At 38.9% G+C, this 23837-nt stretch overlaps 1 pseudogene; it reads right to left on the reverse strand.

The window, feature by feature from the left end:
• Window positions 1–266: 266 nt before the first annotated feature.
• The window catches only part of LOC133237350 (actin-related protein 6-like), a 93278-nt pseudogene continuing 69707 nt past the window's right edge, over window positions 267–23837 (reverse strand).

Consider the following 23837-nt stretch of genomic DNA (forward strand, 5'->3'; position numbering starts at 1 on the left):
ACACGCACACACATAATTCTCATAACAACCCTATGAATTAAATGGGACTGATATTCTTCAATTTATAGATGAGGAAACCAAAGCAGAGGAAATTAAGGGATTTGTTCAAGATAATATTGATACTATAGGATGAGTAACAATTTAGAAAACAATTGCACATTTAGCATTCTTATTCTTTTTCCCAATCAAACTTGCTCAGAGATCATTCACATTTAGTTATTTGCTTTGTCAACAATCACTGATTTAGGACTGAAGCAGACACTCGGTTACCCTCCAGAATCCATCTTTCTCCTCGTTTTTAAAAGAATTTTCATATTCAGGTATCCACCTTTTTCAGGACATAGCTCTGAGGAGGAGTGGATCCTATTAGAATCACCTGTCATGACAGTCCCATTCTTTTCAGATAACTGGTTCAGAACCAGCATATCATTGCTTTGGGCCAGTGATCTGTATGAAGAAGTACACTTGGGTTAAGGGGATTCTGAGCCCCTCTCTTTACTCCTAAGAAAGTTACACAAGATGTGAAAGTCCTTCATGTCTTCCCAGCACAGAACACTGCTGATTGTAACACCTGGAGCTGCTAATGCCATATTGCTGCTGGGCTGAAGAGAAAGTCACCCATGGGAGACAGCAGAGCAAGAGAATCTTGGGAGGGACACTGGATCATTTTCCAGCTCTGAACTTTCTGTGATGTGAAGTGCATTTTCTAATTACCAGTCATTCTGGATCAGGGCTTTCTATGAATTTCAGGAGAAAGTGTCCTAACATGCAGAATGGAGAGATTGGTGATACAGAGATCACCAGTGTAACAGGTTTTCAGAGTCTACTTTTCATATAGAGCTGTTGAATATCCCCTTTACAGTTTCTGGTACTGCCACACAAAACTCTGAAACTTGAGGATATTTGAGGACTTTTTGATCTTACGGGGATCCGCACAATATTCAAGTCTGAGAAACACTATCTTGTGGTATCTTGTGGTCTCCTTGAGGAAATTTATTTTTAAATCAAACCAAAGCCTTTATGTTTAAATCAAACCAAAGCCTCTGAGGTTGCCAATCTTGAGACCCAGCATGCTACACAAGATGGAAGAGTCTTAGTGGCAGATGGATTCAAGTTGAAGTCACAGCTCTCATGTACATGCTGTGTGGTCTTGGGGTAGTTCCCTATTGTCTCTTAAACTCAGTTTTCTCAACTTAGCACCAACACTGGTGTCATGCAATTAGATAAGATAACACATATAAAGGATCTGACAGAGCCTGACTCATGGAAAACACCTAAAAAATGGAATTTCTCTCCATTTTCCTCTGTTTTTAAAATTTTACCTGGTAGGCTATGTCGGAGAAGGCAATGGCACCCCACTCCAGTACTCTTGCTTGGAAAATCCCATGGACGGAGGAGCCTGTTAGGCTACAATCCATGGAGTCGCTAAGAGTCGGACACGACTGAACGACTTCACTTTGACTTTTCACTTTCATGCTTTGGAGAAGGAAATGGCAGCCCACTCCAGTGTTCTTGCCTGGAGAATCCCAGGGATGGGGGAGCCTGGTGGGCTGCCGTCTATGGGGTTGCACAGAGTCGGAAACGACTGAAGTGACTTAGCATAGCATAGGCTAAGTAACCTGCTCTGCAATTGGCTTCTGCTTTCTCTGTTACTGTCATCAGATAACATTTTTCTGAACTCCTTAGAGCAAGGGATCAATGCATGCAGTGCAAATATTTCTAAGGTGAGGCTTTGTAATAGGCACCCAGATTGCCAAGGCTGCACATTCTTGGTCACCTACGGCCCCGCTAACTGCTTGGTCGCAAGACCAAGGTAATGAGGCTCCTTCCTCAAAGCTTTCTCCCAGGGAAGCATGCTCAGTGTCCTCACTGCTGCTGCATGGCACTTGTCTGCTGTCCTCTTGCCCCTCAGAACAGACTCCTATTATTATCCTCCTGCTCCCCTGTCCCCTGATAATTGTTGGTGGATGCCCTCCATCTGCCTTCTCCCCTTGGCTAATTGCCTTCTGTTTCTCCCGCCCCCTTGGTCACATGTCTGGTCTGCCCTCCCATCACCCTTCTTACCTGCTAACCTCTACTTGATTTGCTGCCTGGACGTAGGCAGCAAGGGCCTTTCTGCCCTTCAGACTGCCGGCTGCCTGCTGGTTTCCTGCGCTGCTTGCCCCACCTGCTGCGTGCCTGGGGTCACCTTCCTGCTGCCTGTTCCACCTGTCCCAAGGCTGTTTGATTTCACCCCCTGAAATGCACAGATGGGATCTCTCCAGCTTCCTTGTGATAGTCTAATGGGGAAGTGCGATATAAATGACTGTGTAGAATAAATGGAAAGAAAGGGAAACACACACACACACATACACACAATGAAACAAAATGTAACAAGAAAAACGCAAATGACCAGATAGCTATTAAGAATACAGAGTATTTTAGCTAAATAAAATTGTGTCTATCTCAGAATCCAGCACATAGAATGCAAGATGAAAAGAAGGGAAACATACTGGTTAAAATAGCCTTTGCACCATGTAGGAAGCAGCTGAATGTTGCAGGTAAGTGCCTGGAGAGGAGAGGTTCTTCTACCTTTAACCCTGAAAGTAAGGATTGAGCTTTGGGAGACACAGGTCTGTTCATGGAAAGTGATTGCATTTCACTGCATGGCATAATTTAACTGAACACTGCGGGCCCTTAAAAGTACCACTGAATATCTAGAATTTAGATTTCCACATCTATTTTGGATGCTCTTTTAGCACTGTGAGCAGTAATCCTATGGCATACAATCCCGATACCAATCCATAAAAGCATCATTGGACTGGCAACTCGTTTCCTACATGATATTTTACATGTTTCATTGCCATTCTCCCAAATCTTCCCACCCTCTCCCTCTCCCACAGAGTAATCTCTTTTTGAAGTGATGTTTTCCTTTGATTTTCGATTTTCATAAATCGTTTGTTTAAAATGGCACTAAACACAAATTGGGGACAGTTGAGAGTTAATAGAATATTTTATTGAGAACTTTAGTATCAAAGACAGTTCCATTTAAAGCAGAGAAATCACACTTAGACCAAAAGTTACTCAAATTATCCAGAACACAGAGATCTTTCATACTTGAGAGCGAACTGTCACAAAAATCAGTTGACAGATCCCCAAACTAGGTTAAGAACACAAAGATCTTGTGATGAAGGGTAGGTATGAAAGCCGACTTTGAACGCTGTGCCTGAAATGTGTTTTTCTCTAAGACTAGTTCTTCATTTCTAGCCTTCTCAAGCAGGAGAGACTTGAAGATGCATATGTCCACATCTCCAGAGGTTCCACTGTTATTCTCTGTTTGTTCAAAAAATTTTATTTTGAAGTAAAATCAGTTTGTTACCTCTAACCAAAAAACTTGTTACCTTTCTCCTTAAGCTGACAACCAGACCAACCTGATGATTATCACATTATTTAGTTGTTCAACTGGTTTTCCTTCCTGATGACAACTGGCTACAAGCTGTCTCCTCTTGGCCTCAGTTGTTTTGTTTGTAAAGTGCAGTGAAGGGCAGGAAAAAAAAATAAATAAAAGACATTCTCTTGAGATTCTACAGAGCTTGAAGATACTGGAATGCTTTTTTTTTCTAAAACTTGTGAGACTTAAAATTATTGAACTATTTCTGAAACACGCCCATGGTCCTATTGATAATGACTAATTATGAACAATTACCTGTGCCAGATCTACTAATTTTTATAGTTCTGAAATGAGAGGAAACTGGGCTATAGCAGATCCATCCATTTTCTCTGAGAGATGAATATGCATAAAGTTAAATATCCAAGAATACAAGAAGAGATGTTGACTTTGTCAGTACAAATTGTAAGAAGTCTGAGGTGAAGGAAACCTCAGTGGTATCTGATCCTATTTGTTTATGGTGTAGAGACAGAGACTGAAGTCTCAAGAATGTAAGTGACTTGCCTGGTGTTAGTGCCAGAATAGAATTAGAGCCCTTGCTCTCCAATTTTGGTCCATATTCTCAAATTTCTTTATGTAGGATTTTCAAATGACCCCCTTTTATTTGATCCTTGGTATTTGGGCTGGTGACATAATTATGGAAATAAATCTAAAGGTCTTGCTGATTTGGCAGATGTGAAAAGACAAAAAAACATTTTGTAATTTTACTCCCTGGCTTAATTGAATAAATGTGAGATCAGGTCACAGTCCATATCATGTGAGAAATATGAGTGCTGACGCCTTCAACTTGACACAACAGTCATTTACCATCTCTCTCCCATCTCACAGTAATTAAGCACATTGCTTCCATTGCTCAGCACTATTTCAATTTTCCACCACAGGTATTTTTAATTGTATCTTAAACCAAAGGAGAAATAAAAAAAATAAAGGAGCCAATAACTTGTTCCAGTGAGTTACTGTTGAGCGAGACAGAAAGTGACACCTACTTGTCATAGTTTTCACCTAGAGTTAGAATTAAATAATTTTAAAGATATTCTTAGAGATTCCTAGTTGTATGCACTACAGAAAAGCTTGCTCTAACTATACATTCCTAGAACATTGCTGGGCTAAATATGGTGCTATTGCTTACCAAAAGATAATCAGAAAAAATCAACAGCTCATTATAAAAAACTGTTTATTAGACTTGCTACAGTAAGGAAAAGCAATTAAGTAGTGTCACAAAATGGAAAAATTAGGGAGAAATAATTACAGGGTCTGTGACTGCGTGATTGTAACAGTGATCTTGCAAGTTGAGTTGGATAGAATTGGGTAGAAATCATGACATAATAGTTTTGGATTAGTGGACCCAGAAAGGTGAGGGTCTCCAAGTAGGTGTGGATAAAAAGCTGCTTTAGTCAAGCTTTATTTTCTAGAAGTATGGTTAATCTTCATTATTCGTATCTGGTATTTGTGAATTTTCCTACTAGCTAAAATGTGTGTGTGTGTGTGTTCAGTTGCTTAGTCGTGTACGACCCTTTTGCGACCCCATGGACACTAGCCTGCAAGTCTCCTCTGGCCACAGGATTTCCCACAAGCCTTAAATCGATACTTCTTCTGTTTTCACCATCATTTGTGGATATGCATAGAGCGAAAACGAATTTGACTTACTCAGTGCACATGTTCCCAGTGGAGATTAAGTGGAGCCACACTCTGCCTTCTCTTTAACCCCTCATCATGTAAACAAATGTCTTTTTGTGCTCTATTTAATGCCATACTTTGCTCTGGTTACAAAAATGTAGTGACCAGAGATTGGTAGGAACGTTATCCTATATTCCCTCTAGGAACAGTCATTCAGTAATCACTAAATCAGTGTTTTCAGAGACTTTATAGAACATAACTGTTACATATAATGAGAATAAACTTTATTTTTTGCTAAGTGTCTTTTTAATGTATTGTCCCAGTATCACTTTATGAAGGGACAGTAAATCGTGTTCTCAGTTCTCAGTGACTTTTTAGCCATGTCATGGGGCAGAAGTTCCTTTAGCCCTCAAGAGCTTGTTCAGAGCATGAGGTGTCATGGACCTTTGGTGTGTTCATTTCCTAAAGTGAGCAGCCATCTTTAAGGTTTCTGGTGAGGTGATTTCAATACAGTGGGTTCAGAATATGTTTATAACCATCTCTCAGGTGTTGGGCTTCGTGATTAACACTGCATTCAGCATAACCAGAGATGTACTCTACCTCAAGACACTGCTTCAGGATTTGCTTTCAGGGACAACAAAACCAGCTGCCAAGTGACTATTGAAAACAGAAGCATTTTCTGCAAATGAGAATTCCATCTTTATTTTGAAATTATTTCTGTGGCAAAATTCAATTATATTTGAAGTCATAAGAAACCTCAACACTATATTTGTCAACAGGAAAATAACTCTTATAATATGTAAGCATAATTTCAACTTGAAAGTTTTCTGAAGTTTCAAAAATATAATTGAATATGTTTATCACTAGTGCAAAATTTCACATTATAGATTACTGTGACTAATTTGAAGAGATCATCATTCAAAAACAATTACGTGTAACAATAACCTAATATAAAAAGTTACATTCACTGAAGACGTACACTGAAGCTCTTAAAAAGGTGAAAACATTTTATATGGTAGGTTTATACAAGTTCAAAATTTAATATCTTTCTTGATACTTTGTATTTAATTCTTTCATTCTTTAGCACAGCAGTCTTCAACTGTTTTGGTCCCTGGACTGGTTTTGTGGAGGACAGTTCTTCTCCTGACTGGGAGCGTGGGGATGGTTTCAGGATGATTCAAGCACATTACACTTATTGTGCACTTACTCTACTGCTCCGCACCCGGGTGCCCTTTCCCAATAAAATCTCTTGCTTTGTCAGCACATGTGTCTCCTCGGACAATTCATTTCCGAGTGTTAGACAAGAGCCCAGTGTCGGGCCCTGGAAGGGGTCCCCCTTCCTGCAACAAATGGCGACTCTGGTGGGGACTCTTCTTCGCTGAGACTGACATCCTGACCACTCAGGGTACTCAGGGGCCAGCTTGCCTGCCAATGGACCAGACCCAGCGGCCGCAACTGGGACCCTTTCATCCCTGGTCTCCTTCTGACACGGACAACTGGCCAGAGTGCCCCGACCGGTAAGGAACAAGAGACTTTATTGACCTCTCTCCCCTTCCCTCTCTCTTTCCTCTCCTTAACCCTTCCTATCCTTCTCCGTTTTTCTAGTCCCCCGGTCCTGGACGCAGGATCTGGTTGTACGGCCCTCAGCCTGAGCTGAGGATCGGAGAGTGATCACCTCCTCTTGGCAGAGAACTCGAATTCTGGTTCTGGTCTGGTCTGATTTCTGGTAGGGCCGAGTTCCAGTCCTCCCTTCTCTGGAGGCCCAGGGAAAAGTCCCATAACACCTGGGTATCTGTAGGTGGCAGGAGACATCTGTAAGGCCACCTCTTTTGCCCCGCCTCCCGCCTCCTCCCCCTTCTTCTTTCAACCTGACTTCCTTTCCTCCCTTTGAAATCTTTGAAGATGTTAGTACTTGGATCTGAAGTTCTGTGTCTCTATAGGAGGTTTTCTGAGAGACTGTATTCTTGTATTTAAGGGCTTCCCTGGTAGTGCACATGTTAAAGCGTCTGCCTGCAATGTCGGAGACCTGGGTTCGATCCCTGGGTCGGGAAGATTCCCTGGAGGAGGAAATGGCAACCCACTCCAATATTCTTGCCTGGAGAATCCTAGGGATGGAGGAGCTTAGTGGGCTACAGTCCACAGGTCACAAAGAGTCGGACACGACTGAGCCACTTCATTTTCACTTATTTCTATTATTACATTGTGACATGTAATGAAATAATTATGCAACTCACCATATAGCAGAATCAGTGGGATCCCTGAGCTTGTTTCCCTACAAATGTACAAGAGGAATATGAAACCTAGATGCCTTGCATTCATGTTCACAGTAGGGTTCTAGCTGCTATAAAAATCTAATGCTGCCACTTACCTGATAGGAGGTGGTGCTCAGGTGGTAATATGAGGGATGGGGAGCAGCTATAATACAGATTAAGCTTTGCTTGCTCACCTACTGCTCATCTTTTACTTTGCAAACCCGGTTCCTAACAGGCCATGGACAGGTATCAGGGTCTGTGGCCCCTGTATTAGTGGATATGTCATTTCTGCCCATAAGATCACACTTACCCGACCCAGACTCCTATCCTGTCAGGTATGTCACCTGCTGATCATTCTTAGCTGAAAGAAAGAAAAGAAAGTAACATCGCTCAGTCGTGTCCGACTCTTTGAGACCCCATGGACTGTAACCTAGCAGGCTCCTTCATCCAAGGGATTTTCCAGGCAAGGGTATTGGAGTGGGCTGCCACTCCAATGGCAGGGGATTCATTCTCCAGGGGATCTTCCCAACCCAGAGATCGAACCCCGACCTCCTGCATTGCAGACAGACGCTTTACTGTCTGAGCCCCCAGAGAAACCCCAACTCTTAGCTGAGTCCCTCCTTAAAAATTGTCTTCTCCAAAAGGAGTTGCCTCCAACAAGGTTATAGCCTCTCTTCAGAGAGAGTTTAACTCCAATAACTAGTTGATGGGGGGCACAAAACCTAACCCCCTTGCCACGATTTAGAAAACTCCGAGGGGCTACCCAAGGTCCAAAGCTTTCTACAGATAGGATTGGTTAAGGACTCTGCTAGACCATGTCAAAGTTTACATTCTCCTGCCTAATTCTGCTGCTCTAACTCCCTTGCAGATACTGATCCTGAGAAAATGCCCCAGTAAACCTCCACTTCAAAGTCTACTTCCCAGGGAACCCAACTTAGGACTCTTACCATAATTATATACTGCAAGCAAAAGTAGTGAATTTATTTTACTAAGTCTCATATACCCTTATTTCACCCAAGCTTACCAATGTGTGATTTTCAGATATTCTCATTTTTGGATAGGTGCTGTTTCATACAAAGATTAAGGAAGCATTGCTATAATGGAAAATAATCCAAAGAAGCCTATCCATTTTTAAAAATAAATACTCTGTATGTGCTGGTGACTTCCAAATGTATGTATATGTGTGTGTGTGTATGTGTGTGTGTGTATATATATATATATATATATATATATCTATCTCACAATTTTCTCTTATGATATCTAGAGATTTCCTCTTACAGTATCTTACAGGGATGCTCAGTCATGTCCAACTCTTTGAGACCCCATGGACTGTATAGTCCAGGCCAGAATACTCGAGTGGATAGTCTTTCCCTTCTCCAGGGAATCTTCCCAACCCAGGGATTGAACCCAGGTCTGCTGTATTGTTTGTGGATTGTTTACCATCTAAAACACAAAGGAAGCCCATATATATGCATATTTTTTTCTTTTACAATATCCAGTCTAAATTTGCATATAGAATTGCCCTTTTGACATCTCCCTGTGCATTTATGATATAGTTCCTGAACCTAATATGTTTAGCTGAAACTCCTGATTCTTTCAGAACTTGAACCCCCCACCACCTACCCATCCTACCATTCTTTCTCACAAGAGTTAAAGGATCTGCCACCAGCTGATTGTTAGAGACAGAAATCTAGAACCAATCTCTGATCCATCCTTTTCCCTTATGCTCTCATTTCCTGGTGCATCAGCAAGTCCTGCCTATAGAAAAATGAAAACGTTCTATTCTTTTATTTCTTTACTAGGTCACCACGGCTCTAGCTATAGGACTATTACAGCAACTTCCTGAATGATCTTCTTTCTTCCACTCATTCCTTTCCAACTTTTTTTTTTCTATATGGCAGAAATAGTGAGTTTAAGATGATAATTAGATTAGACAGATATTATGCTTAATATTGCTTGACATTTGCCTTAGGCTGAAACCCTCACAATGACCTATGTGCACCTTGCATGTGTGGTGCCTGCCTGCATTTCTCACTCAGCTCCTACTACACTGCAGCTCGCCTTCTTTGTCCACTGATCTTTTCTCGGTCCCATGAACAAGCTGAGCTCCTTTCCTTCTCCTGAAGCTTTTGCACATGTTTTCCTTTCTGTTTGATGATGTTCAGAACATTCATATTTCATATATTATTTACTTTTTAAAATCCTTGCTTCACTGAGCATAAATGCCTTTCATTGTATGGTTTTCCTCATTCATAATCTCTAGAAGTATTACTTACTTTTTGTTCTCTATTTCAGTCAATTTTGTTGTTACCTTTATACATTGCCTCTCTTTTGAAATTCTCTCTTTTGTTCATTTATTTTCTCTCTGTTCTATTACACTTCTCCATGAGGGAAGTGCTTTATTTGATCTATTTACTACCTTATTCCTAGTGCCCAGCACAAGCCTTGACACAAGTTGCATTCACTCAGACTATTTTGGGTTAATGAACTTTTAATGAAGTGAATTATGTAATGCTTGCCTTTGTGAGATACTTACTCTCTAAACTCTGACTTAACTGGCCTGACTTATAAACTAATCAGGACAACACACTCTCAAACCTTGAACTAATACTTATCACATAAAATCACACTAATTTTTCTTTTAGCAAGAGTCACAAAACCTTTAGAGAAAAAATGTGCTTCAAAATATAAAATTTAATAACACTTATAAGGAATCAACTGAGCATGATGTTTTCTCATCATTGAAACCTTGGGATTTGAATTTCAGAGAAGAAATTCAGTAAATAGCAGACATCAACCAAGCAAGAAAAATATAACATAATATTAAGTGAAAATGGATTGATGAAGTGCAGCTATAATTTCAAGTCAACTGTGTCTTTTGACTATGATCAGCAAATCAGCTATTTACTACAGCCATTAGTTGATCAACATTACCTATGAATTACTACTACCTGCAAGTCATTGAGATGAAAGTGAAAGTGTGAAAGTGTTAGTAGCTCAGTCATGTCTGACTCTTTGTGACCTCATGGACTGTAACCCGCCAGGCTCCTCTGTCCATGGGATTTCCAAAGCAAGAATACTGGAGTGGGTTGCCATTTCCTTCTCCAAGGGAATCTTCCTGACCCAGGGATATAACCCTGGTCTCCCACACTGCAGGCAGACTCTTTACCATCTGAGCCATCAGGAAAGCCAGTAACTGGAGATATCAATGTTAAATACAAAAGACCCAAACTCTGTAGGAACTCAAATAGGTGAGATTCTCTTAATCACCCTGAGATCTCATCAAGGAAATTTAGAAGATTCTGGATTGGATCCACAAAATATCTTTAATCTAATATTAATCCGGAATTAAGTCTTAATATATTCCAGACACTATATCCAAGGGGTGTCTTCACTTGGGCCTGATTTAGATGATGAGTTCTGGACTATGAGTAGATGCTATAATGAGATGAGACCCTTGGATGCTTGAAAGAGTATCAGTGTATTTTGCTTATGATGGAATGGATCACTGGAGGCCAGAAGCTGCACAGTGGCAGACAGTTGTTAGGATAGCACCTCATGATTTTTACCTCCTGGTGTTCAAGCCCTTGTACAATTGCTTCCCTTTAATTGGGGGTAGAGTCAGTGAGATTTTATTTCAATACACAGAATATAGAAAAGGTAATAGAAGGTATATGTATGTGATTATATGGTTATGAACATAAAATTATAGTGCCCATCAGTTAGAGTCTCTCTCTTGCTGACTTGATGAAACAAGCAGCTATGTTGTTGAGCCACATAGCAAAGACCTAAGTACTCTGTGTAGTGGCTGAGGGTTACTTCTGGTTGATAGTCAGCAAGAAACTGCAGCCCTCAGTCCTACAACAAGAAACTCTAATAGAAATATGGAAAATAAATTGCAGAAAATGGAAGTTTGGTGGTAGGGTAACAAACAAGTATGTTACAAGAGTCCTGCGAGAGAGAGATTAGTTTCAACTAAGGATCATAGGGGTAGACAGAGGGAAATAGAGACACTTTTGAGGTAGAATGGTAGGATTAAACAACTGGAATTGTGGCTATGGGAAGGATGGAGATTTGTATCATTATTTATCATTAAAAAATTATAAAATGGCATGGATGCAGTTTAGTTTTCTGAATCTAATACCTGTCTCCTTATGCTTACTTCAGAGAATTTGAGAGAAAGGTCAGGATTTTCTCTTTCTTTCTCTTCTTACCAATTTAGCATATTTGCGGGTAACAGAAAGGAAGGTGATAATGAAAATAAATCAAGGGATAGCATATAGAAATTACAGAAATGCATAATGAGAAATAGATGGGGAAACAGTGGAAACAGTGTCAGACTTTATATTTGGGGGCTCCAAAGTCACTGCAGATGGTGATTGCAGCCATGAAATTAAAAGACGCTTACTCCTTGGAAGAAAAGTTATGACCAACCTAGATAGCATATTCAAAAGCAGAGACATTAATTTGCCAACAAAGGTCCATCTAGTCAAGGCTATGGTTTTTCCAGTGGTCATTTATGGATGTGAGAGTTGGACTGTGAAAAAGCTGAGCGCTGAAGAATTGATACTTTTGAACTGTGGTGTTGGAGAAGACTCCTGAGAGTCCCTTGGACTGCAAGGAGATCCAACCAGTCCATTCTGAAGGAGATCAGCCCTGGGATTTCTTTGGAAGGAATGATGTTAAAGCTGAAACTCCAGTACTTTGGCCACCTCATGAGAAGAGTTGACTCATTGAAAAAGACTCTAATGCTGGGAGGGATTGGGGGAAGGAGGAGAAGGGGACGACAGAGGATGAGATAGCTGGATGGCATCACTGACTCGATGGACATGAGACTGAGTGAACTCCGGGAGTTGGTGATGGACAGGGAGGCCTGGCGTGCTGCGATTCATGGGGTCGCAAAGAGTCAGACACGACTGAGCAACTGAAATGAACTGAACTGATAGTGATAAAAGATGAAAATTTGGATACAGATTGAGGAATATCTTTTCCTTTGAGATGAGAGTCTAATGTTTTTGACAAATTTAGATGTAAAGAGTTTAATAAATTATGGAGAAAGAAATCCATTCATGTTTTATTCAGTGGGCTATAAAATGGTTCAGCCGCTTTTGAAAACATTTTGGAATTTCCTCAAAAATTGAACATACAGTTTCCATATAACCCAAGAAGTCTAAGTCTATATACAAAGAAATGGGAATACCAGACCATCTTACCTGTCTCTCAAGAAACCTGTATGCAGATCAAAAAGCAACAATAAGAACCAGACATGGAACAACTGGTTAAAAGTTGGGAAAGGATTATGACAAGGCTGTATATTGTCACCCTGCTTGTTTAACTTCTATGCAGAGTACGGCATGAGAAATGCTGGGCTGAAGGAATCACAAGCTGGAATTAGAAGCAATAACCATGGGAGATTGTGATTGGGAGAAATATCAACAATTCAGATATACAATACAGATGATACCACCCTTATGGCAGAAAGTGAAGAGGAACTAAAGAGCCTTTGGATGAAGGTGAAAGAGCACAGTGTTAAAACTGGCTTAAACACTACATTCAAAAAACTAAGATCATAGTATACAGTCCCATCACTTCAGGGCAAATAGATGGGGGAAAAATGGGAGCAGTGACAGTGCTTATTTTCTTGGGCTCCAAAATCACTGTGGATGGTGACTGCAGCCATGAAATTGAGATACTTGCTCCTTGGAAGGAAAGCTATGACACATCTAAACAGTGTATTTAAAAACAGAGACAGACAAAAGAACTGTATACAGAAGACTATAAGACACTAATGAAAGAAATAAAAGATAACAAACAGATGGAGAGATAATCTATGTTTCTAGGTTGGAAAAATCATTATTGTGAAAATGACTATCCTACCAAATGCAATCTACAGATTCAATGTGATCTCTATCAAATTACCAATGGAAGAATTAGAAAAAAAAATTTCATAATTTATATGGAAACACAGAAGACCCTGAATAGCCAAAGCAATCTTGAGAAAGTAGAATGGAGCTGGAGGAGTAAATCTTCCTGATTTTAGGCTATACTAAAAAGCTACAGTCATCAAGAGAGTATGGTACTGGCACAAAAACATAAATATAGACCAATAGAACAAGAAAGAAGACCCACACCTATAGGTATCTTATTTTAGATAAAAGAGCCAAGAATATACAGCAGGGCAAAGATAGCTTCTTCAATAAGTGGTGCTGGGAAAACTGGACACCTATGTATAAAAGAATGAAATTAGAACACTTCCTAACACCATACACAAACTCAAAGTGGATTAAAGACCTAAATGTAAAACCAGAAGCTATAAAACTCTTAGAGGAAAACATGGGCAGAACACTCAATGACATAAATCAAAACAAGATCCTCTATGTTCCACCTCCTAGAGTAACAGAAATAAAAACAGAAGTAAACAGGTGGGACCTGATTAAACTTAAAAGCTTTTGCACAGCAAAGGAAACAATAAACAAGCTGAAAAGACAGAACGGAAGAAAATAATAGCGAATGAAACAATGGACAACGGATTGATTTTCAAAATATGAAAGCAGCTCACATAACTCAATGCCAGGAAAACAAACAACCCAATCCACAAGTGGGAAAAAGACATAAACAGACAGTTCTCCAGACAGATGGCTAACAAACACAGGAAAAGATGCTCAACATCACTCATTACTAGAGAAATGCAAAGCAAAACTACAATGAGATATCACATCACATTGGTCAGAATGGCCATCGTCAAAAAGTCTACAAACAATAAATGCTGGAGAGGGTGTGGAGAAAAGAGAACCCTCTTGCACTTTTGGTGGGAATGTGAATTGATACAGCCACCAAGGAAGAGTATGGAGATCCCTTAAAAAACTATAAATGAAACCACCATATGACCCAGCAATCCCACTACTAGGTATATACCCTGAGAAAGCCAAAATTGAAAAAGACACATGTACCTCTGTGTTAATTGCAGCATAATTTACAAGAGCCAGAACATGGAAGCAACCTAGATGTCTATCAACAGATGAATGGATAAAGAAATTGTGGTACATATACATAAGGGAATATTAGTCAGGGATACATTTGAGTCAGTTCTAACGAGGTAGATGAACCTAGAGCCTACTATACAGACTAAAGTAAGTCAGAAAGAGAAAAACAAATATCATATACCACACATATGAATGGAATCCAGAGAGATGGTACTGATGAAATTATTTGCAGGGCAGCAATGGATGCACATAAACAGTTTTATGGACTCAGGGTAGGGGAGGAAGGACAGGGTGCAACATAAGGACAAAGTAACATGGAAACTCACATTATCATATGTAAAATTGGTAGCCATTGGCAATTTGCTCTATGACCCCAGGAACTCAAACTGGGGCTCTGTAGCAAACTAAAGGGGTGGGATGGGGAAGGAGGTGGGAGGGAGTTTCAAGAGTGAGGGGACATATGTAAACCTATGGATGATTCATGTAGATGCATGGCAGAAAGCAACACAATTCTGTAAATCAACTTTCTTTCAATTAAAAAATAATTTTTAAAAAAGTATTTAAAAAAAAGTACAAACATCACTTTTGCAGCAAATGTCCATATAGTCAAAGCTGTGATTTTTCCAGTGTTATGTACAGATGTGAGAGTTTGAACATAAAGAAAGCTGAGTGCTGAAGAGTTGATACTTTCAAATTGTGGTGCTGAAGAAGACTCTTCAGAGTTCCTTGGACTGCAAAGAGACCAAACCAGTCAATCCTAAGGAAGTCAATCCCGAATATTCATTGCAAAAATTGATGCTGAAGTTGACGCTTCAATACTTTGGCCACCTGATGTGAAGAGCTGACTTATTGGAAAAGACTCCCATACTGGGAAAGATTAAAGGCAAAAAGAGAAAGGGGTGACTGAGGATGAGATGATTAGACAGCATCACTGACTCAATTTGAGCAAAATCCAGGAGACGGTGAAGGACAGAGGAGCCTGGCATGCTATAGCCCATGGGTTCACAAAGGGTCAGACACAAGTTAATGACTGAACAACAAAATGTGCATGCAGTTGAAAACTATTCAGGGCCAAAAGGAATGGAGTACTGATTCATGGATGAATGGCATGAACAAACCTTGAAAACATTATGCTAAGTGAAAGAAGCTAGACCAAAAAGATTACATCGTATATGATTCCACTGATGTGCAGTGTCTAGAAAAGGCAAATCCACAGAGACAGAAAATAGATTAATAGGTACAGGGGATCGGGACAAAGGAGAATAGGGAAACAGGTATGGAATTTTCTGGGGGAAGGATGATGAAAATGCTTTAAAATTACTGGTGATTGTTGTATAATTCTGTAAAAATATTAGAAATCATATTAAAGGGTGAAATTTATAGTATGTAAATTATATTTTAGTAAAGTGGTTGCATATATGAGAAAAGAAGGTAGACTGAAGTCACCATTTTGATGAACTCCATTTTCTCTTAAAGTGTATATCTTGCCTACAGCGGGAAAAATTCTAAGAATTTTCAGGTATTCTTATCAATGTATGCACATTTAAAGAAAACAATATTTCCTCTCCTGGCTGTACCTCAATAAATGAGAACTTATTTTTATAGGACTTACTCTTTTCTTGTGTCCATAGTCTGGAATTTCGCTCTTCCTCTCCACCCCATGGACTGTAGCTGGCCAGGCTCCTCTGTCCATGTAATTCTTCAGGCAAGAGTACTGGAGTGGGCAGGCATTCCCTTCTCCAGAGGATCTTCCTGACCCAGGGATCCAAGCCAGGTCTTCCTCATTGCAAGTAGATTCTTTACCATCTGAGCCACTAGGGAAGCCCTTGTGATACATGTATGTAGAAAACCTTTGGTCATGTTAAGAGAGGATTATCTGTTTCAAATGTTTTCCAGGCCCTTAGAGTGATCTACACTTAGCAATATTATACTAACACACATTTGAGATGGATTTGACCCAGGAAGCACAGTGTTTTAAGATAGCAAACAAAAGTTTTATTAGCTTCTGGGAATAAATTTCACTGTCTTTTATAGAAATTAAACTTATGTATTTAATCCATAAAGTAGAATTCAGAAGAGTTCTCTAATTTAATAATGAGCCTCTGACTCTCTCCATTTTGACACTGGTATGTTACAACCAACAAGACAAATGTTTCAGAGATATTTAGAATGTAAAATCAAATTTCTTCCCAGGGCTCTCAGATTTGGTGGAAAATTTCTAACATGATCACTTTAGTTAACACTGTTGTTTAAATTCATTCTCAGGATGGAATTGTAGTTGGAGAACTAAGCTATGTGTCAGGATAAAAATCCATTGCTTAACAGAGGAGAGAAAAAAAAATCAACACTTTCTGAACACTAAGTGAGAATTTAAGTGGTTTATCTTCTAAAACCACTCTCTTCAATATTCTATCCTTGTGCTATTTTAATATGGCCATTAAAGTAAGTGTACCCCTGTTTGGTCACCCAGAGAACAACCTTCACATTGCATCCTCTGGGTACTGAATGGTGTCATAATGAATCTTTTCCTTTCTATTAATGTCTTTTACTAAATGAATAAAGCCTTTTACTTCTCATTAATGCCATTCATTAAATTAAAAAAAAAGCTGGATGCATATATTTCTTATAAAACCAATGGGATTCAAAATTCACTTAAAACAAAACAAAACTCTTGTTCAGATATATACTGCACATTTTTATCAGTGAACCCTAATCATACCAAAGTAGACTAGTTTAACTTGATGACATCTAGACAAAACTGCAAAGAGGTGAAAAAAAGCAACTTTTGGGGAAATGAATTCTGAAAATCCCCAATTCCCTCCTTTGCATCTTCCAGTAAGGGGAGTCCTCAGCAAAAACTCTGTTGGAAATTAATTTTCAAATCACTGCTTTACCAAGTTAAGTACACCAGTGCCTCACTCCATGTATTCCCACACAGAAAGGTGCACTGATCCATCATAAATTTGTGAGATTTAATCCCCTATTTCTATTGTTTTTGTCTCAAATCTGTTGGCATTTCCCCCATCCCTTGTTCTTTCTAAAGTGGAGAGATAGGGAGCCTAACACCACCTTTGTAGGCCAGGGTTCTGCTATCCCTAGATCTTAGCATTCTCTGTTCCTCCTGGATTGGAATTATTACAATTATGCTTACAATATTTACATTCTCAACTACAAGATAAGCTCCAAGAAGACAGGGCCATGTCTGGTTTGCTCGGCATAATGTCAAGCACATTGGGATTCCCAATTCATATATGCAGATGGACTTAGATCAATGACATGGAAGTTACACTGACAACTTCTTGTTCACTTACACAATATCCCCAAACTCATTGCTGGTTTGCACTGCCGTCACTCCACGATGGCCTCATTCACCCTACCGAAAAAAGAGGAGTGCTCTTAGGTACTGGGAACCAACCTCTAAGCCCTAAAGATGGTGGTGACAAATAGCCCCTGTATAGGCAGAATCCTTATTTCTACTATATGAAATTTAGGTTGTATATTCCTCAGAACCCCTTTTGCACATTCCATACTCTTCTTTATGATTTTGTACCTCAAATGACTTGGAATTTGTCTTATATATTTCCATGACATAAAAGCTCAACCAAGAAATCATGGAAGAGGCAACAAAGTCAACTTGGCAGTTCTAGAGGTATATCCATGGTTTTTGAGAATAACCATGTCCTAACTCCAATTTTGCTTATATAAGCAAAGTTCTAGTAAAGAAACTATGTTCTCTGGGACCTTGACTTCACGATTTGGTCTATTGTATTATTGTTATTCAGTTGCTCAATTGTGTCTGACTCTTTGTGCCCCAATGGACTGAAGTATGCCAGGCTTCCCTGTCCTTCATTATCTCCCAGAGTTTGCTCAAACTGAAGTCCACTGAGTTGGTGATGCTATCTAACCATCTCATCCTTTGTTTTCCTCGTCTCCTTTTGCCTTTATCCTTCCCTGTTGTATTATACATAGGATTTATAGATCCTAGTTTGATATATACTCAAAATAGGACAATGAGGCAATTTTTATAGTCTTATTTTCTGTTTTTAAAAGGTGTTTTGATTTAGCGGCATTATAACTTTCAGGACAGTTTCCTTCCTCACTTTTTAAAAATTTTACCCTTAGAATTGAAAATCCTGCTGCATTTCAGACCTTCTTATAGCTGCATTGATTAGTCTTCTAGGAAGCACAGCTGTGGCAATAATCCCATCTCTGCATCTTTGCAAGCAGGAGGAAAGGCAGGAGATAAGAGTTGCCATAGGGAGTCTATATTTAATCTACAACTGGCTTATCCAAGTGTTTTATTGCTCCCTGAGGGACTCACCACATACACTATTGTGAGAAAAAAAATGATAGAGAAGAAAGGAAAGTTCACCCAAGACTGGTTTTCAACTAATTAATGCATTTCAGAATTGGCACAAGAGAACTTTGCTTTGCTGGTAATGCAGACTCTGAGAAGACCACTCCTTCTTCATACCAGTGCAGCTCACCTTTCTGGCTTTTCCCTGTGGCTGCTATTGGGGAATGGCTGAACTTTTTCTTGGCAACTATTGTCAAGGCTGCTAGGAGGCATCTGTAAATGATAACTTCAACAGGTCCATCAAGGAAACCCCAGTGATCTACACTGCAGAGTTTTATAGGCATTCACACAACGGAATAACAAGGGTATCTGAGACAATTAAAAGTCAATTACAAAATAAATAAGCATCTAAATAATTAAAACACAAAGCAAAGAATATAAACCTTCAGCCTCAAAGGAAGAAATAGAAGTTATTCTTTTTTTTTTTTTATGGAAAAAATGATACAAATTTTATTAGTGCACAAGACTTATGATACATTCTGAATAAAACAGAGGCACATTGTAAATTGCAGCAGGTAATGACGAAACAGATACATGGCCATCCTCTTTCTGGTTCTTTTGATTAACATTTTTCAAGAAAACTGCTCTCTTCAATTTCCAAGAATAAGTTTCCATTAATCATTTACACACAATAGCAATTGCTAGTTAAGGGAGAAAAGGATCACCATTTCCCTGGTACTATTTGTCCCACACAATCAGTCCCCAGTAACCTGTCAACTCCCCTCCCATGAAAAGCCCAAGTCCCTCAATGTCCAGCCTGCTCTTTGCATGGTCAGATGGTAGAGCCTTCAGTTCTTTAACCACGGTGACCTGTGTACAGAAGGGCACCCTGAACATAATGAGCATGCTGAGTCATCTCATGGTTTTACATGGTTCTCTGTCCCTCGCTGATCCTAATTCACACACCATTGAATTTGATATCTCAGTGTCCCTGTTTTACCAGGATAGATATAAATGAACCACACCTAATGAAGTCAGTCCCTTCATCTTACTCATTTCTTTGCAGAGACCATCATGAAAGTCTCTAAGAAAGCTATAAGAATTTAAAACTTTAAGGAAATAAAGAAAAATAATGTGACATTCTCAAGAAAATTCAAGTAATTAAATACACACTGAAGATAACGGGCCATTTCCACAAAAGTGGTTAAGTTTCAACATACTTAATTATTCTGCAGTAACATCGTAGGTTAGTGCTGGAGAACTGAAGATTTATTTATTCCTCAAATGAATTCTCTCTTCTGTGATCTGCTGTGAGAACTGTCCCAAGTTATTCTTTAACACAACTTTTTATTGTCATTCCATTTCTTAAAAGTCTATAGTGATTATCTACCTTTTTGACATAAAAGCCAAAACATACTTGACTTTGCCAGTTCTGTCACCTGGCCCCATCCTAAATCTTCAATAATTTTAAAATGAAACCTTGGTCTGATGTCACTGTCATGAAATCACACACTATTTGTACTTCCCTGAGAATCTCTGTGTCTGTGAATCTCCTAGACTGGCCTTCCTCCTGTTGTGTGCCATCTTAATTTCTTAGGGATGAACTCAAATGCACTTTTCTCCTAAAATTTACATTGGCTTATTACCCCTTCCCTCTATGAGCACCTTTAGAATATAGTATTATTATTATTCCACAGAATTGTAATGCAGTGGATGAGGTTTGGAACCAGTGAAGAAAATATTAAGATCAGTTAGGGCTGAATTATCAGTTTGTCTTGATTGCCTTTGCACTGATTATGCACAGAAAATGATTAAATAATAAGATCTCATTTCTTTCTTTTCATGAGACATTCACAAACAGTTATAACCTATCCCATTTTTTAGGCTATACTTATATTATTCTTCTAGAACAAAAAATAAGGTGTCTTAAAAATTACTGAATAAAATTTTCCTAGGATCTAAAACTCACTACCATGTATTATTCCAGGAAGAGGCTGCAGGAAACAGAAGCAATGGAGCTCTTCTTTGGAGCCAGTATAAGCTAAAACAAGATAAATACTTGATACCTGAATGTATAGAATTCACAAAACCCAGGAAGAATAGGAAAGGACTAAAACACAGACACTATCACTGAAGTCATGAATTTATTCATTGATTATTTTGTAGGGCAAATGATGCACCTGAAAAGAGAGGGAGGGGGCAGATACTGGATGAAGCAAATCTGAAAAGACTACTAGAACAGAAGGATGAGATAGTAGGATGCCTTCTCTCTTGGGGAGTGTCAAGACTATAAAGGGATCCACACACGATACTCCCCACCTCTCCTTAAGTGCAGCATTGGGACAACTGTTTGAAATTTTACACTCTTTAAGGTAGTAGAGTTGTGATATTTTACCTGCAGAAGACACCCCTGGTGAAACATTAATGAAAATGAGACTTTGACTTTCTTCTTTGTGAATAAAGAGGTCCTATCTTAGGGTAATAGGAGACAGTATCTCCAGCTTTCTGAGTACCAAACTAAAAACATCAAAATATTTGGTCAATGGTATTTATTTGGTTGCTTTCCAGGTGGCACAGTGGTAAAGAATCCACCTAAAAATGCAGGAGATGCAAGAGATGTGGGTTCAATCCCTGGGTCAGGAAGATCCCCTGGAGTAGGAAATGGCAAGCTGTTTCAATATTCTTGCATGGAAAATTCCATGGGAAGAGGAGCCTGGGGGGCTACAGCCTATGGGGTCACAGAGAATCAGACATACCTCAGTGACAACACACATTTATTTGGTCAATCCGATACTATTTAACAAAGCTCTGCTTCTTTAAAAAAGATTATATATTGTATAACTTAGTCCAGATATTCTCCCACCAAGGTCAAAATATGCAGAGTTTGATAGTTTTCAGAATGGACAGTATTTTCTCAAGTTTTAGTTGCTTCTTTCAGAAATTATAAATATTTGATATCTGTCATAACTTGTTTTTCTGGAAAAAGAAACAATCAACCAAAACAAACAAACAAAACAAGAATGAGAAGCAAAGATAAAAATAGCTGACAATTCATTTCACATATGACATTATACATGTTTCAATGCCATTCTCCCAAATCATCCCACCCTCACCCTCTCCCGCAGAGCCCAAAAGACTTCTATACATCTGTGTCTCTTTTGCTGTCTCACATACAGGGTTATTGTTACCATCTTTCTAAATTCCATATATATGCATTAGTATACTGTATTGGTGTTTTTCTTTCTGGCTTACTTCACTATATTGATGTATGGCAAAACCAATACAATATTGTAAAGTAATTAGCCTCCAATTAAAATAAATTTATATTAAAAAAAAATTTAAAGACACCTCAAGCTCAGGGGAATTCACACATCTCATGTCATATGATAAGTGAATGTTCTGGCCCCAGAAAATTGTTAAGGGGATCAAATGATGTCATTTGTTGCAACAGATAAATAAATCATTCATTGATTAAAAAAAATAGCTGACATACTTAAATTGATGGACTTTAATCAATATAATGCAATATGATTTGTTTCTGATTGTTGGTTTGTAAGATGGAATACTACTCAAAAAGAGCATCATGACTTTGTCAGATGATCAAATTTGGAAATTAATGCCCAGTTGGTTAGTTAGTTTGGTTTGGTTTGGTTAAAAATAATTGGCTTTGGGTAAAGATAATACTCACCAAAATCCTGCATTTTTGGATAAAGAAAATATAGAATCAAATATCAATAAAAAGTAAGAGAGAGAGTATGCTTGCATATGTGGGCAATGGAGCTGGATGATTCTATTATCATCTTTGCATAGACAATATTGCACTTGCATGATTGGATGCCTCCTTTACTGAACTACTATTCTCTGATTTCTGTGGTCTTACTTTTCTCTTCATCTAGCACCACTTCCTACAATATGAACATACCTCATTTTATTGAACTTCACTTTATTGTGCTTCTCAGATACTGTAGCTTTTACAAATTGAAAATTTGTGGCAAACCTGAGTTGAGTAAGTCTGTGGGTGTGGTAATTCTCACAATATATTAAAATTTTCATGATTATTATATTTTATTGTGATCTGTGACATTACTACTGCAAAAAAAGATTGATTTGTTGAGGGCTCAGATGATCATTAGTAATGTTTAAAAATAAAATTAAGAAAGTGAAGTCGCTCAGTCGTGCCCGACTCTTTGAGACCCCATGGATAGTAGCCTACACCAAGCTCCTCCGTCCATGGGATTTTCAAGGCAAGAGTACTGGAGTGGGTTGCCATTTCCTTCTCCAATTAAGAAAGGGATATCATTGTTTATACATAATGCTATTGAACACTTAATGGGCTACTTTTGTAAACATAATAGTGTAAACATAATATGCACTGGGAAACCAAACATTTTGTGGGACTCATTTTACTGATATATTTACTTTATTGTGGTGATTTAAAACCAAACCTACAATATCTGCGAGTTATGCCTGTATTTTCTGACAGCCCGACTAGATTAAGATCTACCTGCTATTCACTAATATTCTCTACCTTTTCTTGACAGCAATCAACATGTTCAAAATTATTTAATTATTTAATTTATATGTTGTTATTCACAGCCTTCTACTTTCACATACCAAAGCAAATTCAACTTTTGCTTGCTCATCTACTTCTAAATTTGCATTCTGCTGATTGTTGAATTTGGTAAAATGGAGAATTGGGGAAGTGGGTGAAGCAAGCTTGATTTATATTGCAGAGGGCAGACTTACTCTAGGGAAAGAAAACAAAATTCAGTGCCATTGAGAACAAGGGAGCCATATTTCAGCTCAGGCTCTTGGGTGGGAGATAGCTTTGGGGGCATTTTGGAATGAGAAGAGATTTTAGAGTGTCTGCAATGTATGGGAATTATTGAGAATGAAAAAGATGCCTTAATTTTCTTTGAGTACTAATTTACTTACTTGTTTAATGTCTTTATTTTCCACTCAACTATGGAGTTACATGGGAGAAGGCAATGGCACCCCACTCCAGTACTCTTGCCTGGAAAATCCCATAGACGGAGGAGCCTGCTGGGCTGCAGTGCATGGGGTCTCTAAGACTGAGTGACTTCACTTTCAGTTTTCACTTTCATGCACTGGACAAGGAAATGGCAACCCACTCCAGTGTTCTTGCCTGGAGAATCCCAGGGATGGGGGAGCCTGGTGGGCTGCCGTCTCTGGGGTTGCACAGAGTTGGACATGACTGAAGCGACTTAGCAGCAGCAGCAGCATAGAGTTACATGGATAAA

The sequence above is a fragment of the Bos javanicus genome, chromosome 24 (assembly GCF_032452875.1).
Source record: "Bos javanicus breed banteng chromosome 24, ARS-OSU_banteng_1.0, whole genome shotgun sequence".
NCBI lineage: Eukaryota > Metazoa > Chordata > Mammalia > Artiodactyla > Bovidae > Bos > Bos javanicus.